Genomic DNA, 16,719 nt, shown 5'->3' on the forward strand with positions numbered 1-16,719 from the left:
CTACCTCTCTTTCAGGGGCAAACAGAGAGACGCGACCTGCCTTTTGCCATGCAGCCAGCACCCAGCCACCCAGCCACCCAGCCACCCAGCCAGCGCAAGGCTTGAACGGGGCTGGTTATTAAGTTTACAGCCATACCTGCATGTGCCTCTGTCCCATGCAAACTCAAACTCTCCCCAGAACCAAGATGAGCGCCTTCCAGGTAGCCCTTGTCCCGTGCCGCCCCGGGGGAGCAGTGCTGGCCTTTCTTTTTTTTTTTTTTAAAGTTTATTTATTTTGATAGAAATTAAGAGCATGAGCGCGGGGGGGAGGGGGGGGCGCAGAGAGAGAGGGAGAGAGAGAGAGAATCCAAGCAGGCTCTGCACTGCCAGCATGGAGTCTGATGTGGGACTTGAACTCACAAACTGTGAGACCATGACCCAAACTGAAACCAGGTGCCCCTCAACCTCACTCTTATAGATTATTAAGTAACTATGCTATTGTGAAACTTTTAGTTTTTTTTCCAATTATACATAATGTTGCAATGAACAGCCATATACTTACCTCCCTGTATACTTGAGAGGTTTTCTATAGAAATGGACTTGTTAGGTCACAGGATAGAAAAGTTTTAAATTAAAATGCACAGAGTCCATTTGCTTTCCAAAGTGGCTGTACCAATTTGTACTTTTACCCACCAATGTAGGAAGGTATCTATCTATTTCTGCAAAGTCTTGTCAAAACCTCATATAATAGGTAAACATTATATATCACCATTATTGTAACTTGTATTTCCATAATTAGTAGTATAACATCTTTATGCCAAATCACCCCTTTTAAAATATCTTGTAGACCAAAGACACAATCGATAGAGTGAAAAGGCAATCTACAGAATGGGAGAAAATATCTGCAAATCATATTATCTGATAAAAGGTTAATACCTACAATATACAAAGAACTACAAGTCAACAACAAAAAACCCAAACAGATTAAAAACTGGGCAGAGGAAAAAAAAAAAACTGGGCACAGGATTTGAACAGATGTTTGTCCAAAAAAGAGAAACAACTGGGCAACAAACACATGAAAAGATGCTCTATATCACTAATCATTAGGGAAAAATAAATCAAAACTATAATGAAACTATGCCCATTAGAATGGCTACTACCATACCAAACCAAACCAAACAAAACAAAACAACTAGAAAATAAGTGTTGATGGGGATGTAAAGAAACTAGAACCTGTGTGTACTGTTGGTGGGAATACAAAATGGTGCAGTCACTATGGAAAACAGTATGAAAGTTCCTTAAAAACCTAAAAATAGAACTACCATTAGAGGAATTTCAATTCTAGGTGCATATATCTAAAAGAATTGAAATCAGGGTCTCAAAGAGATGTTTGTACACTTACGTTCACAGCAGCATTATTCACAATAGCTATTCACAACAGCATTATTCACAATAGCCAAAAGATGGAAGCAACTCAAGTGTCCATCACCAGATTAATACATAAATAAAATATGCTATATACATACAATGGAACATCAGTCAGCCTCAAAAAAGAAAAAAAATTCTGACACATGCTACAACATGTATAAACTTTGAGGACATAATGCTGAGTGAAATACAGCTTATTACAAAAAGACAAATACTGTATGATTACATTTATGTGAGGTACATACAGTAGTCAAATTCAAAGCGACTGAAAATAGAAAGAATGGTAGTTGCCAGGGGCTGGGCAAGAGGGAATAGGGAATTATTTAATATGTAAAGAATTTCAGTTTTACAAAATGAAAAGACTTCTGCAGATCGGTTGCACAACAATGTGTTATTTAACAGTATTGAACAGTACATTTAAGATTGGTAAAGATATGGGGCGCCTGGGTGGCGCAGTCGGTTAAGCCTCCGACTTCAGCCAGGTCACGATCTCGCGGTCCATGAGTTCGAGCCCCGCGTCGGGCTCTGGGCTGATGGCTCAGAGCCTGGAGCCTGTTTCCGATTCTGTGTCTCCCTCTCTCTCTGCCCCTCCCCCGTTCATGCTCTGTCTCTCTCTGTCCCAAAAATAAATAAACTTTGAAAAAAAAAAAAAGATTGGTAAAAATAGTACATTATATGTTATATATATTTTTCCACTTATAGTGGCAAGTGACACTACTATTTGGAGAAAGATTTAAATTTCTTCCACAGATGGACATACTTCTATCCTTATACCACCAACTCTAAATATAGCCCTAAAATGAGCATCGAAAAAAGTAAAAAAATAAAATGAGCATCAATATGAAAGCTATCTGATGTAAAAGAAAATTAGTTTTTTATCTTTACAAATCACTAACAAAAAGTCTTTGTGTATATTGTTAAAATAAATGCGGGGCGCCTGGGTGGCTCAGTCGGTTGAGCGTCCGACTTCAGCTCAGGTCATGATCTCACAGTCTGTGAGTTCGAGCCCCGCATCAGGCTCTGTGCTGACGGCTCAGAGCCTGGAGCCTGCTTCGGATTCTGTGTCTTCCTCTCTCTCTGCCCCTTCCCCGCTCATGTTCTGTCTCTCTCTGTCTCAAAAATAAATAAAAAAAAAACATTAAGAAAAAAAATTAAACAATAAATAAATAAATAAATAAAATAAATGGAATTACAATTTTTAATTTCTAAAACAATCCCAGCTTGAATAGTAGACAATTAGAAAGCAATTTCTTAAACTCTAGAGATTGTTTCCTTTGCTCTAATAAAGCTTAAATGCACTAATCTTTTAGGTTATAGCATTTTATAAATGTACTAATTTTGAGTTATTGATCTGTGACTAGAATGACACAATGACATACTTTAAAATGGGAACATTAAGCTATTTACTACTTACTGAACATCTATTATGTGATTAATACAATAGCTACAGGATGTTGGGTCTGCTCTTAAGTAAGTAACTATATTCTAAGGGGGACTGTCAAACAACTCTAGGACTAATTCTACTATAATGTAGAACGTGGATACACGTAGGATAGAAATATAAGGAAAATAGTATGGCGACACAAGAAAAGGGATGACTTACATTTCATCTGGAGGATTTGAAAAGGCTGCAAGGGAGTATCTGAAATGAGGCTTTAAGGGTAAATAGAATTTTAAGAGGGGAGAAAAAGAGAGCAAGGATATTTCATGTTGTAGGAAGCAAACAACGATGCTGAAACAAGACAGGGTATGACATAATATAAATATGAGAAAGGTAGTTATGTGTTTAGAGTAAAGAGGGCATGAATGGAAGACTAAGGAATTTTGGCTTTAGTCTATATGCCACTATTTCCAAAAGTATGTTCCATAGAATCTAACCAAAATCCTCCATTAAACAGTCCAATAATTTGGGAAATTCTGCATATCACAGCCCACTGTTGGAACTGAAAGAGTAACATATCAGCATGTTAAAGTCTATGAGAAGTCCTGTGTTCGGAGACAATTCTCATAGGTTTCTTGTATTTCTGTATACATTGCATGCAGAGGACCTGACTGCCCTTGTTGTGGATGATTTGCCCAAGCATATTTGCATACCCTTAAAACTCAGAGATAGACCCCCTCCAAAGCAAAGAACATGCATGCTTTCTACCCTTATAAAAGATCTGGGTTTCCCAAAGCTTGGAGATATTCTCCCATTATGCAAACCACTGGCCTTCTCTGCATTGTTCCATGGGAAGTGGGGCTTGGGGAAACAGTACAAGAAAGTGCTTTGGAGATAATTTAGAGACCGTTGTTGCTGTGAATAATAAAGTCCTGGGGTGCCTGTGTGGTTCAGTTGGTTAAGCATCTGACTTCCGCTCAGGTCATGATCTCACTGCTAGTGAGTTTGAACCCCATGTTGGGGTCTGTGCTGACAGAGCCTGCTTTGAATTTTGTGTCTCCCTCTCTCCCTCAGCCCCCTCCCTCACTCATGCTCTGTCTCTCTCTCAAAAATAAATAAACATTAAAAAAATTCAAAAATAAATAAATAAAGTTCTTTAACTCTGACCCAGGAATATCATTTTTTCTGCCAATATCTATGAACCCATGGCAGGCTAACTTATTAGCACAATTGTAAGTAGAGTAAATCCCTCAGATCCTTCATAGTTCATGATACACTGAAGTCAAAAATAAAATTTAATTTTGTTTACCTTCAAGTTTCCCAAATCTAATTTTTCCCAATGATTCTTACTAATACTCTCCTGAAAAACCTCTGGAAACTGTTATAGCAGGTAATAGGGATAGAGTACTATATGGATGGTAAGTAAACCATTTGAAAGGCTACTGTATTAGTTCAAATGAAAGAAGATGCCATTCTGCCCCCTAACAGGGGAGAAAAAAACCTGAAAAACTCTTGTGAAGTTCATAGTCCAGGGGGTATAGTCTCACTAAAAGACTGAGACCTAACCATAGGACCATAAAATGTACCCATTCCTCCTCACCACCACATTACTAAAGGCCACTTTACCACAGCTCATTTTAACCAGTACATCATGTATGGTATGAAGAAAAAATTACAAGGCACACCAAAAGTTAAAATAAAAAAAACACAATTTGAAGACACAGAGCCAAGTATCATAACTAGACATGGCAAGGATGGTGGAATTATCAGACAGGGCATTTTTTAAATCTATGATTAATATGCTAATAACTCTAATGGATAAATTAGACAGCATGTAAAAACATTTGGGCAATGTAAGCAGGGAGATAGAAATCCTAAGAAAGAACCAAAAAGTATTGCTAGAGAAGAAAAACACTATAACAGAAAGAAAAACGCCTTTGATGAGCTTATTAGTACACTAGACATGGCTGAGAAAAAAAATCTCTAAGCTAGAGGATATATGAACAGAATCCTTGAAAACTGAAAAGCAGAGAATAAAAACTAAAAAGAACAGGACTATAGGTCAACTACTACAAAAGATGTAACATACACACAATGGGAATACCAGAAGAAGAAGAAAGAAAGGAACAGAAAAAATATTTAAAACAGTAATGATTGAGAATTTTCCCAAACTATGGGAATGCAAACTGGTGCAGCCACTCTGGAAGGCAGTATGGAAGTGCCTCAAAAAGTTAAAAATAGAACTACCCTACAACCCAGCAATTGGCACTACTAGGTATGTATCGGAGGGATATAGGTGTGCTGTTTCAAAGGGGCACATACACCGCAATGTTTATAGCAGCGCTATTGATGATAGCCAAAGTATGGAAAGAGCCCAGATGTCCATCGACAGATGAATGGATAAAGATGTGATACATATTTACAATGGAGTATTGCTTGGCAATTAAAAAGAATGAAATCTTGCCATTTGCAACAATGTGGATGGAATTAGAGGGTATTGTGCTAAGTGAAGTCAGTCAGAGAAAGACAAATATCAGATAACTGCACTCATTATGTGGAATTTAAGATCCCAAACAGATGAACATAAGGGAAGGGAAACAAAAATAATATAAAAACAGGGAGGGGGACAAAACATAAGAGACTCTTAAATACAGAAAACAAACTGAGGGTTGCTGGAGTGGCTGTGGGTGGGGGGATGAGCTAAATGGGTAAGGGGCATTAAGGCAGACATCATCAATCAACTGGATATAATTGACATCTATAGACTACTTCATCCAAAAAAGGAAAATATACATTCTTCTCAAGCTCACATGGATCACTCACCAAGACAGACCACATTCTGGGCTATAAAACACACCCTAACAAATTTAAAGAGTATAAATCATACAATGTTTGCCCTTAGACAACAATGTAATTAAACTAGAAATCAATAACAGAAAAAGAACTAGAAAATCCCCAAATATGTGAAAATTAAATGATACATTTCTAATTAACACTTGGTCAAAGAAGAAATCTCAAGAAAAATATAAAAATATTTTGAACTAGGGGTGCCTGGGCGGCTCAGTCGGTTAAGTGTCCAACCCTTGATTTTGGCTCAGGTCATGATCTCATAGGTTGGGCTCTGCACTAGCAGCATGGAGCATGCGTGGGATTCTCTAACCTCTCTCTGTCGTTTCCCTGCTTGTGCTGTCTCTGTCTGTCTCAAATAGATAAACTTTAAAAAATATTTTGAACTAAATGAAAATGGAAACACAACTTACCAAAATCTGTGGGATAGAGCAAAAACAATGGTTAGAGGAAAATTTATAACATTGAATGTATAATGAGAAAAAATATCTAAAACCGGGGCGCCTGGGTGGCGCAGTCGGTTAAGCGTCCGACTTCAGCCAGGTCACGATCTCACGATCCGTGAGTTCGAGCCCCGCGTCAGGCTCTGGGCTGATGGCTCGGAGCCTGGAGCCTGTTTCCGATTCTGTGTCTCCCTCTCTCTCTCTGCCCCTCCCCCGTTCATGCTCTGTCTCTCTCTGTCCCAAAAATAAATTTAAAAAAACGTTGAAAATATCTAAAACCAATAATCTAAGTTTCCCCTTTACAAAACCAAAAAAAGAAGAGCAAATTAAATCCAAATTTAGTAGAAGAAAATAGATTAAAAGAATTAGAGCAGAAACCAATGAAATTCAAAATAGTCAATAGAGAAAAATCAATGAAACCAAAAGCTTGTTCTTTGAAGAGATCAAAGAAATAGATAAGTGTCTGGCCAAATTAAGAAAAAACGAGAGGGTGCCTGGGTGGCTCAGTTAAGCATCTGACTTCGGCTCAGGTCATGATCTCACAGTTCGTGAGTTTGAGTCCCGCATCCAGTGAGCTTGTGCCCCACTCTGGGTAAAAAAAAAAAAAAAAAAAAAAAAAAAAATCATGAGCCCCACTTCAGGTGAGCCCTGCTTGTCTCTCTCTCTTTCCCCCTCTCTCTGTACTTCGCTCACTGTGCCCTCTCTCTCTCTCTCTCTCAAAAAAAAAAAAAAAGAGAGAAGACACATAATACTAAGATATGAAAGAGATTATCACTACAGATCCTATGGACATTAAAAGGATAGTAAAAAAAAAAAACTATCAACAAATTTGATAACCTATATGCAATGGACCAGTTCTTTGAAAGACATAATTTGCCAAAACTCACACACACAAAATAAACAATCTGAATAGGCTCATACCTATTAAGGAAATGGAATCGATAATAATAACCTTCCAAAATAGAGAGCACCAGGTTCAGATCAGTTCAACAGTGAATTCTACCAAACATATAAAGGCATTATACCAATTTCTACAATCTCTTTCAGAAGATAAAGCATATCTTTTATCTTCATACCCAAAACAAAGACATTATAAGAAAACCACACATCAATGTCTCTCATGAACGTGGATACAAGAACTCTAACCAAAATATGAACAAATTGGGGCGCCTGGGTGGCTCAGTTGGTTAAGGTCTGACTTCAGCTCAGGTCATGATCTTGCAGTTTGTGAATTCAAGCTGACAGCTCGGAGACTGGAGCCAGCTTCTGATTCTGTGTCTCCCCCTCTCTTTCTGCCCCTCCACCACTCACGCTCTGTCTCTCTCTCTCTCAAAATAAATAAACATAAAAAAAATATATGAACAAATTAAATCATTAATGTACACAAAGAATTATACACCACAACCAAGAAAAATTTAAACCAAGTATGCAAGGGTGGTTCAATATTCAAAAATTAATTAATACAAATAAACAACAAGTATTGGTGAGGATTTGGAAAGAAAGGAATCCTGCACTGTTAATGGGAGTGCAAATTGGTACAGCCACTGTGAAAAACAGTACGGAGATTCCTAAAAAAGTTAAAAATAGAACTACACTATAATCCAATAACTGCACTACTGGGTATTTACCCAAAAAATACAAAAATACCAATTCAAAGGGACACAAGTGCCCTTTGTCTTCGGCAGCATTATTCACAACAGCCAAGTTATCGAAGCAGCCCAAGGGTCCAACTAATAGACAAACGGATGAAGAAGATGCGGTATATATATATGGTATACACACACACACACACACACACACACACACACACACACACTGGAATATTATTCAGCCATATAAAAGAATGAAATCTTGTCAGTTGCAATGACATGAATGGAGTGAGAGAGCATAATGTAAGTGAAATAAATCATTCAGACAAAGACAAATATCATATGATTTCACTCAAGAAACAAAACAAATGAGCAAAGGAAAAAAAGAGAGACAAACCAAGAAACAGACTCTTAACTATAGAGAACAAACTGATGGATACCAGAGGGGTGGTGGGTGTGGGGGATGGGTGGAATAGGTGATGGAAACTAAGGAGTAGACTTCTCAAAAGCACTGGGTGTTGTATGGAATTGCTGAATCACTATATTGCACACCTGAAACTAATATAACAGTGTATGTTAACTATATTGAAATTAAAATAAAAAATAATGCAATTTATCATAACAATAGGCTAAAAAGAATCACATGATCTTATCAATAGATACAGGAAAAGCATTTGACAAAATCCAAACTTATTCATGATAAAATCTCTTAGTAAACTTAGAGGGGAGCTTCCTCAACTTGATAAAAATGCCTACAAAAATCCTACAAATAACATTATACTTTTTTTTCCTTCTGATAATGTTACATTTTTTTATTAATTTTATTTTTTTATCTTTTTTTAATGTTCATTTATTTTTGAGAGAGAGAGAGAGAGAGAGAGAGAGAGAGAGAGAGAATCTGAAGTAGGCTCCAGGCTCTGAGCTGTCAGCACAGAGGCCGACGCGGGGCTCGAAATCTCAAACTGTGAGATCATGACCGAGCTGAAGTCAGATGCTTAACTGACTGAGACAGCCTGGCGCCCATATTTTTTTTTTTAATTTACATCCAAATTAGTTAGCATATAGTGCAATAATGATTTCAGGAGTATATTACCCATCTAGCCCATCCCTGCTCCCACAACCCCTCCAGTACCCTCTGTTTGTTCTCCATGAGTCTCTTACGCTTTGTCCTCCTCCCTGTTTTTATATTAGTTTTGTTTACCTTCCCTTATGTTCATCTGTTTTGTCTCTTAAAGTCCTCATATGAGTGAAGTCAATATATTTGTCTTTCTCTCACTAATTTTTATTTTGATGAGGTCCCAATAGTTCATTTTTGCTTTTGTTTCTCTTGCCTCCAGATATGTGTTGAGTAAGAAGATACTGTGGCCAAGATCAAAGAGTTTTTTGCCTGCTTTTTCCTTGAATATTTTGATGGCTTCCTGTCTTAAATTGAGGTCTTTCATCCATTTTGAGTTTATTTTTGTGTATGGTGTAAAAAAGTGGTCCAGGTTCATTCTTCTGCATGTCGCTGTCTAGTTTTCCCAGCACCACTTGCTGAAGAGACTGTCTTTATTCCATTGGCTATTCTTTCCTGCTTTGTTAAAGGTTAGTTGGCCATATATTTATGGGTCCATTTCAGGGTTCCCTCTTCTGTTCCATTGATCTGAGTGTCTGTTTTTGTGCCATAACATTATACTTAATGATGAGAAACTCAAAGCTTTCCTAGTAAGATTAGGTACAAGAATGGCCTTTGTAACCAATCCTTTTCAACATCATCCTAGAAGTTCTAACTAATGCAATAATGCAATAAGATAAAAGAGGAAATAAAAGGCATATAGATTGGGAAGGAAGGAAAAAATTGTCTTTGTTTACGGATGACAGGATCATCTATGTAGAAGATCCAAAAGAACCGACCAAAATAACTCCTGTAACTAATAATCGATTACAGAAAGGTTGCAGATTACAAGTTTAATATACAAAAGTCAACTGCTTCCATATATACCAGCAATGAACAAGAGAAATTTGACATAAAAAACAATACAGGGTACCTGGGTGGCTCAGTCAGTTAAATACCTGACTTCGGCTCACATAACGATCTCACAGTTCATGGGCTCAAGCCCCGCATTGGGCTCTGCGCTGACAGCTCTGAGCCTGGAGCCTGCTTTGGATTCTGTGTCTCCCTCTTTTTACTCCCTTGCTTATGCTCTTTCTCTCTCTCTCTCTCAATAAACATTAAAGAAATATTAAAGGGGAGCCTAGGTGACTCGTTGGTTTGAGCATCCGAGTTTGGCTCAGGTCAAGATCTCAGAATTCACAGGTTTGAGCGCCACATCAGGCTCGCTGCTGTCAGTGCAGAGCCTGCTTTGAATCCTCTGTCCCCCTGTCTCTGACCCACTTGCCCTCTCTCTCTCTCTCTCTCTCTCAAAAATAAATGAAATGGGCGCCTGGGTGGCTCAGTTGGTTGAGCATCTGACTTTGGCTCAGAACATAATCTCACAGTTCATGAGTTCAAGCCCCGCATCAGGCTCTGTGCTGACAGCTCAGAGCCAGAAGCCTGCCTTGGATTCTATGTCTCCCTTTCTCTCTGTCCCTCCCTCACTCTCACTCTTTCTCTCTCTCTCTCTCTCTCAAAAATAAAAACATTAAAAAAATTAAAAAATAAAATATTAAAAAATTTAAAAATACCATTTATATTAGCATCCCCCAATGAAATATTTAAGTATAAATCTAACAAAATATGTACAAAACCAATATGAGGAAAACTACAAAACTCTGATGAAAGAAATCAAAGAAGAACTAGCAAAATGGAGAGATATTTCATGTTCATGGATAGGAAGACTCAATATTGTCAAAATGTCTTCCCAACTTCATCTATGGATTCAATACAGTCTCAGTCAAAATCCCAGCAATTAATTTTGTGGATATTGACAAAGTTATTCTAATGTTTATATGGAGACAAAAAAGATTCAGAATAACCAACACAATGTTGAAGGAGAACAAAGTTGGAGGACTGTCACTACTCAGCTTCAAGCTATGGTAATCAAGACTGTTGTATTAGCCAAAAAGCACATAGATCAATGGTACAGAACAGAGAGCCCAGAAATAGACCCACATAAAACTGATCTTTGACAAAAGAGAAAGGCAGTTACAAGGAGAAAGGACAGTCTTTTCAACAAATGGTGTTAAAACAACTGGATGTCCATGAGCAAAATAAATAAATAATCCACCTAATCTAAACGTGGACTTTATGCTTTTCACAAAAATTAATTAAAAATGGATCAAAGGCCTAAATGTAAAAGGAAAAAATATAAAACTCCTAGAAGGTAACATAGGAGAAAACCTACATGACTGTGGATATAGTGATGACTTCTTAGATATGACACCAAAGACATTATCTATGATGGATATAACTCATAAATTGTACTTCATTAAAATTAAAATCTTCTGCTTGGTGAAAAAGAGTCCAGAAAACAAGATGACACACAGATTGGGAGAAAAAAATTTGCAATACACTCATCTGATAAATGACTGTTCTCTAAGATATACAAAGAACTCTTAAAATTCAACAATAAGAGAACAAATGAGCCGATTTAAAAATAGGCCATGACGCACCCAGATCACTTAGTTCAGCTTCTGACTCAATCTCAGGTCAGGTCTTGATCTCAGGGTCATGAGTTGAAGCCCCACATTGGGCTCCATATGGGTCATGAAGCCTACTTTAAGAAAAAATGGGCCAAAGTCCTTATCAAAGAAGATGTATGAATGGCAAGTAAACATTTGAAAAGATGCTCTACGTGATATGTCATCAGGGAAATGCAAATTAAAACAGTAAGATACCACTATACAACTATTAGAATGGCCAAAATGCAGAACACTTGACAACACCAAATACTGATGACTATGTGGAACAATGGAGACTCTCATTTATTGCTGTCAGAAATGAAAAATGATACAGCCACTTTGAAAGACTGGCAGTTTCTTACAAAACTAAGCATGTTCTTACCATATGATCCAGCAATCACACTCCTTGATATTTACCCAAAGGAGCTGAAAACTTAATGTCTGTACAAAAATCTGCACATGGATATTTACAGGAGTTTTATTCTTAATTGCTAAAACCTGGAGGCAATTAAGATGTCTTTCAATACATGAATGAATAAAGAAACTCTGGTACATCCAGACAATAGAATATTATTCTATGAGCACTATGAGCACTATGAGCACTATAAAGAAATGAACCATCAAGCTATGAAAGGACATGGAGAAACTTTAAATACATATTACTAGGTAAAAGAAGTCAATCTGAAAAGTTTACATACTGTATGATTCTAGTTATATGACATTCTAGAAAAGGCAAAATATGGAAATGGTAAAAACATCAGTAGTTACCAAGGGATGGGGGGAGGGATGAATTGGCAGAGTATGGAGGATTATTAGGGTGGTGAAAATACTCTTTATAATACCATACTGATGGATACATATCATTATACATTTGTCTAAGCCAATAGAATGTACAAGATCATGAGTGAATCCTGATGTAAACTATGTACTTTGGGTGTTTATAATGTGTCAATGCAGGGTCATCAACTATAACAAATGTACTACTCTGGTGGGGAATGTTGACAATGAGAGAGGCTACCCATGTGTGAGGGGAGGGGATATAAGGGAAATCTCCTTATCTGCCCCTCAATTCTTTTGTGAACCTTAAGCTGCTCTTAAAACAGCCTTGGGGTGCCTGGGTGGCTCAGTTGGTTGGGCGTCTGACTTTGGCTCAGGTCATGATCTCATGGCTTGTGAGTTCTAGCCCGGCATCAGACTCTCTGTGCTAACAGCTCAGAACCTGGAGCCTGCTTCAAATTCTGTGTTCCTCTCTCACTCTGCCCCTCCCTCACTCATGCTCTGTCTCTCTGTCTGTCTCTCTCTCAAGAATAAATAAAACATTAAAAAAACTTTTTTTTTTAGTTTTTTTTAACGTTTATTTATTTTTGAGACAGAGAGAGACAGAGCATGAACGGGGGAGGGTCCGAGAGAGAGGGAGACACAGAATCTGAAACAGGCTCCAGGCTCTGAGCTGTCAGCACAGAGCCCGACGCGGGGCTCGAACTCACGGACCATGAGATTGTGACCCGAGCCGAAGTCGGCTGCTTAACCGATTGAGCCACCCAGGCACCCCTAAAAAAACTTTTTTTAAGTCTTAATTTTAAAAAGTACAGGTGCTGGAATGCCTAGGTGGTTCAGTCGGTTAAGTGTCCAACTCTTGGTTTTGGCTCAGGTCATGATCTCATGGTTTGTGAGTTCAAGCCCTGGATCAGGCTCTGCACTGGAAGCATGGAGCCTGCCTGGGATTCTCTCTCTCCCTCTCTCTCTGCCCCTCCTCCGCTCTGTCTCTCAAAATAAATAAACTTAAAAAACTTTTTTTTTTAAAATACAGGTGAAAAAAATACAGGTGCAAGAGGTCATGATTAATAGAGCTAATGGGTATGGGATTCAGAGCACAGGAAAAGGGTTAAGCTTTGAACAGGAATAAGGAGATTTTCCACTAAGTCAGGAAGCAAGAGGGTAGACAGGTACCTAGTTCTACTAAGAACTTCACTATTACATAATGGTGGCACAATGGTGGTATTCACACTGATTTAAAAAATTACTTGATAAATTGTAGAGTTAAAACTGGTCAGTACTATAATTAGAATGATACAGAGAATATTAGCAGGGCCCCTGCACAAGGATGACAAATTCATGAAGCATTCCATGTTTAAGAAAAGAAAGAAAAACTGGTTAAAATGATAACTTTTTGTATTATATATAGCTTAACACAATAAAAAACTACAAAACCTACTTGATTACTACTCATTTTCCATATTCTAATAGCACGGACCATTACATTTCATGGCTAGCTCAAGTTCACCTTTTATCTCACTACTTTAGATATCACATAAGACAAGTCCTATTTAAAATTTCTTGTGTCCAGGGCACCTGGGTGGCTCAGTTGGTTAAGCATTGGATTCTTGGTTTTGGCTCAGGTCATGATCTCAGGGTTCACGGGAAAGAGCCCTGCACTGGGCTCTGTGCTGACAGTGTGGAGCCTGCTTGGGATTCCCCTTCTCCCTCTCTCTCTGCCCCTCCCCCCCAACTCACTCACTCTCATTCTTTCAAAATAAATAAATATTTAAAACTTTTTGTGTGGGGCGCCTGGGTGGCACAGTCGGTTAAGCGTCCGACTTCAACCAGGTCACGATCTCGCGGTCCGTGAGTTCGAGCCCCGCATCAGGCTCTGGGCTGATGGCTCAGAGCCTGGAGCCTGTTTCCGATTCTGTGTCTCCCTCTCTCTCTGCCCCTCCCCCGTTCATGCTCTGTCTCTCTCTGTCCCAAAAATAAATAAAAAACGTTGAAAAAAAATTAAAAAAAAAAATAAAACTTTTTGTGGCCAAGGGAAGATGAAGGAGTAGGAGGACCTTGAGCTCACCTTGTCCCGTGGACACATTGAGGCAGCAACTATATGTATTGCAAACTAATTCTGAAAATGACCTGAATACTGGCAGAAAAGATCTTCCACGGCTAGCTGTAGATAGACCACATCAAAAAGGGTAGGAGGAATGGAGATGTGGTTGGAAACCAAACCCCCAGTACAAATGACCACAAATACAAGGGACATCACAAGCACAGAGGAGCAAGGCAATTAATCAGATCCCACACAAGGGACCCCTGGCCCTGAAGGCCTGCACTGGGAAGGTAAGTCTCCATACATCTTGCTTTGTAAATAAGTGGGGCTAAGGGGCGCCTGGGTGGCTCAGTTGGTTGGCAGCTGACTTTGGCTCAGGTCATGATCTCACAGTTTGTGGGTTCGAGCCCCACGTCGGGCTCTGTGCTGACAGCTCAGAACCTGAAGCCTGCTTCGGATTCTGTGTTTCCCTCTCTTTCTGACCCTCCCCTGCTCACACTCTGTGTCTCTATCTCAAAAATAAATAAACATTAAAAAAAAGTTATAAAAAAAAAAGAAAAGAAAAGAAGTGGGGCTTAACTCCGGGAGAGCAAGAAGGAAATAGGAAAAAGAGAACGAATCCCTACGTTCAAAGAATCAGCACACTAAATGACTTAGCCTGAATACAGAAGCAGCAGTTTGAAAAGTACCTGGGGTATATGTGAAGGAAATTTACTCACCAATTTTAGGACATGTGCTGGAGGGGCAGGGATCTGCAGACTTCTCTGGGAACAAAAGTGCTAGTGGGTACCATTTTTATCTTGCCCACCCCTAGCCTACAGATTCAGACACTTGTGGAAGCCAGTTCACACACTCTCCATCTACCTTGTTAGTGCCACATGTCTGGCTCTGGCATTCCTCTTTAGACCTGCCCCACTTAACACACACACCTTGGCAGGTGCCCCTGCAAAGTGGCTTCTGCCCCACCACACTTGGGAGGCAGCTTCAGTTGGAACTAGCACCCTTCCAAAATGAATTCTGCCCTGGGGTGGGGAGGAGATAACCACATACAACAGCATGCCTGCAGTTCCTAAAGGTGGGCCTCTTAGCTGACTGCACAGACAGCCAGCACCAGCACTACCCTTCCCTGCATCTGTAGCTATCACAGCACCTGGCTGTAAACAACCAGGTTTAGGGCCAGACCCACCCACCAACAAGCCCATGAGGGCTGCAGCAGGGCCTCTCAACAGTGTAGGAAGCAAACCCTGTCTATTGCACTTGCAATAGGTGAATTGGTTATTGAAACCAGTTGGGGTGAGGGCCAGCCCTGCCCACCAGCATGCCCACAGTAATCACAGCTCATCCACAACAGGAGGGCACATGTAGCTCATATAGGGAGCACTTGGTTCTGGTGCACAGGGTAACTGTACTACAGGGCACCATGAGGCCTCTCCTATACAAGGCCACTACTTTCAAGACCAGGAAAAAAAAAAAAAAGACCAGAAGATGTAGGTGACCTACATGACCACAAAGAAACAAACACAGAAATAGACAAAATGAGGAGATAGAGGAATGTGTCCCAAATAAAAGAACAAGCCAAAATCACAGAAAAAGAGCTAAACAAAATGGGCATAAGCAATATGCCCGATAAAGAGTTAAAAGCAATGGTCATAAAAGTACTCACTGGTGGTGATACATGGGGGCATGTGTACCCCAATGTTTATAGCAGCGCTTTCAACAATAGCCAAATTATGGAAGGAGCCTAAATATCCATCAACTGATGAATGGATAAAGAAGATGTGGTTTATATATTCAATGGAATACTACTTGGCAATGAGAAAGAATGAAATCATGCCATTTGCAGTAACGTGGATGGAACTGGAAGGTATTATGCTAAGTGAAATAAGTCAGTCAGAGAAGGACAGATATCATATGTTTTTACTCATATGTGGATCTTGAGAAACTGAACAGAAGACCGTGGGGGAAGGGAAAGGGAAAAAATAGATACAAACAGAGAGGGAGGAAGGCAAACCACAAGAGACTATTAAATACAGAGAACAAACTAAGGGTGGGTGGGGAGGTGGGGAGCAGGAGAAAATGGGTGATGGGCATTGAGGAGAGCACCTATTGGAATGAGCACTGGGTATTGGATGTAAGCCAATTTGACAATAAATTATATTCAAAAATAAATAAATAAAAGTACTCACTGGACTTGAAAAGAAGGTGGATGAACTCAGAGAGAACTTCAAAAAAAGAGATAAAAACTATCCAAAAGAACCAGACAGAGGTAAAGAACACAATAACTGAATTAAAAAATGCATTAGAGGGAATAAACAGCAGACTGGGAGACACAGAAGAATGGATCAGCAATCTGGAAGACAGGATAATATAAAGCAACAAAGCTGAATAGCAGAAAGATAAAAGAATAATAAAAAAAAGAGAACAGCTTGGGGTACCTGGCTGGCTCAGTTGCAAGAGCATGCAACCCTTGATCTCAGGGTCAAGAGTTCAAGTGCCACGTTGTTTTACTTAAAAATAAAATATTTTTTAAAAAGAGAACAGCTTAAGGGACCTCTATGACATCATCAAGCATAATAATGTTTGCATTACAGGGATCCCAGAAGAAGAAGACAGAAAGAAGGGGGAAGAAAAAAT

At 39.2% G+C, this 16,719-nt stretch overlaps 1 protein-coding gene and 1 pseudogene across 2 annotated transcripts in view; one reads left to right on the forward strand and one right to left on the reverse strand.

Annotated features, from left to right (window-relative positions):
- Positions 1-16,719, reverse strand: part of MAGT1 (magnesium transporter 1) — a 60,377-nt gene that overhangs the window by 23,189 nt on the left and 20,469 nt on the right. The gene's annotated exons all lie outside the window — the stretch shown is intronic.
- Positions 13,313-13,402, forward strand: LOC122478097 (annotated as a pseudogene).

This window comes from Prionailurus bengalensis, chromosome X, assembly GCF_016509475.1.
Source record: "Prionailurus bengalensis isolate Pbe53 chromosome X, Fcat_Pben_1.1_paternal_pri, whole genome shotgun sequence".
Lineage (NCBI taxonomy): Eukaryota > Metazoa > Chordata > Mammalia > Carnivora > Felidae > Prionailurus > Prionailurus bengalensis.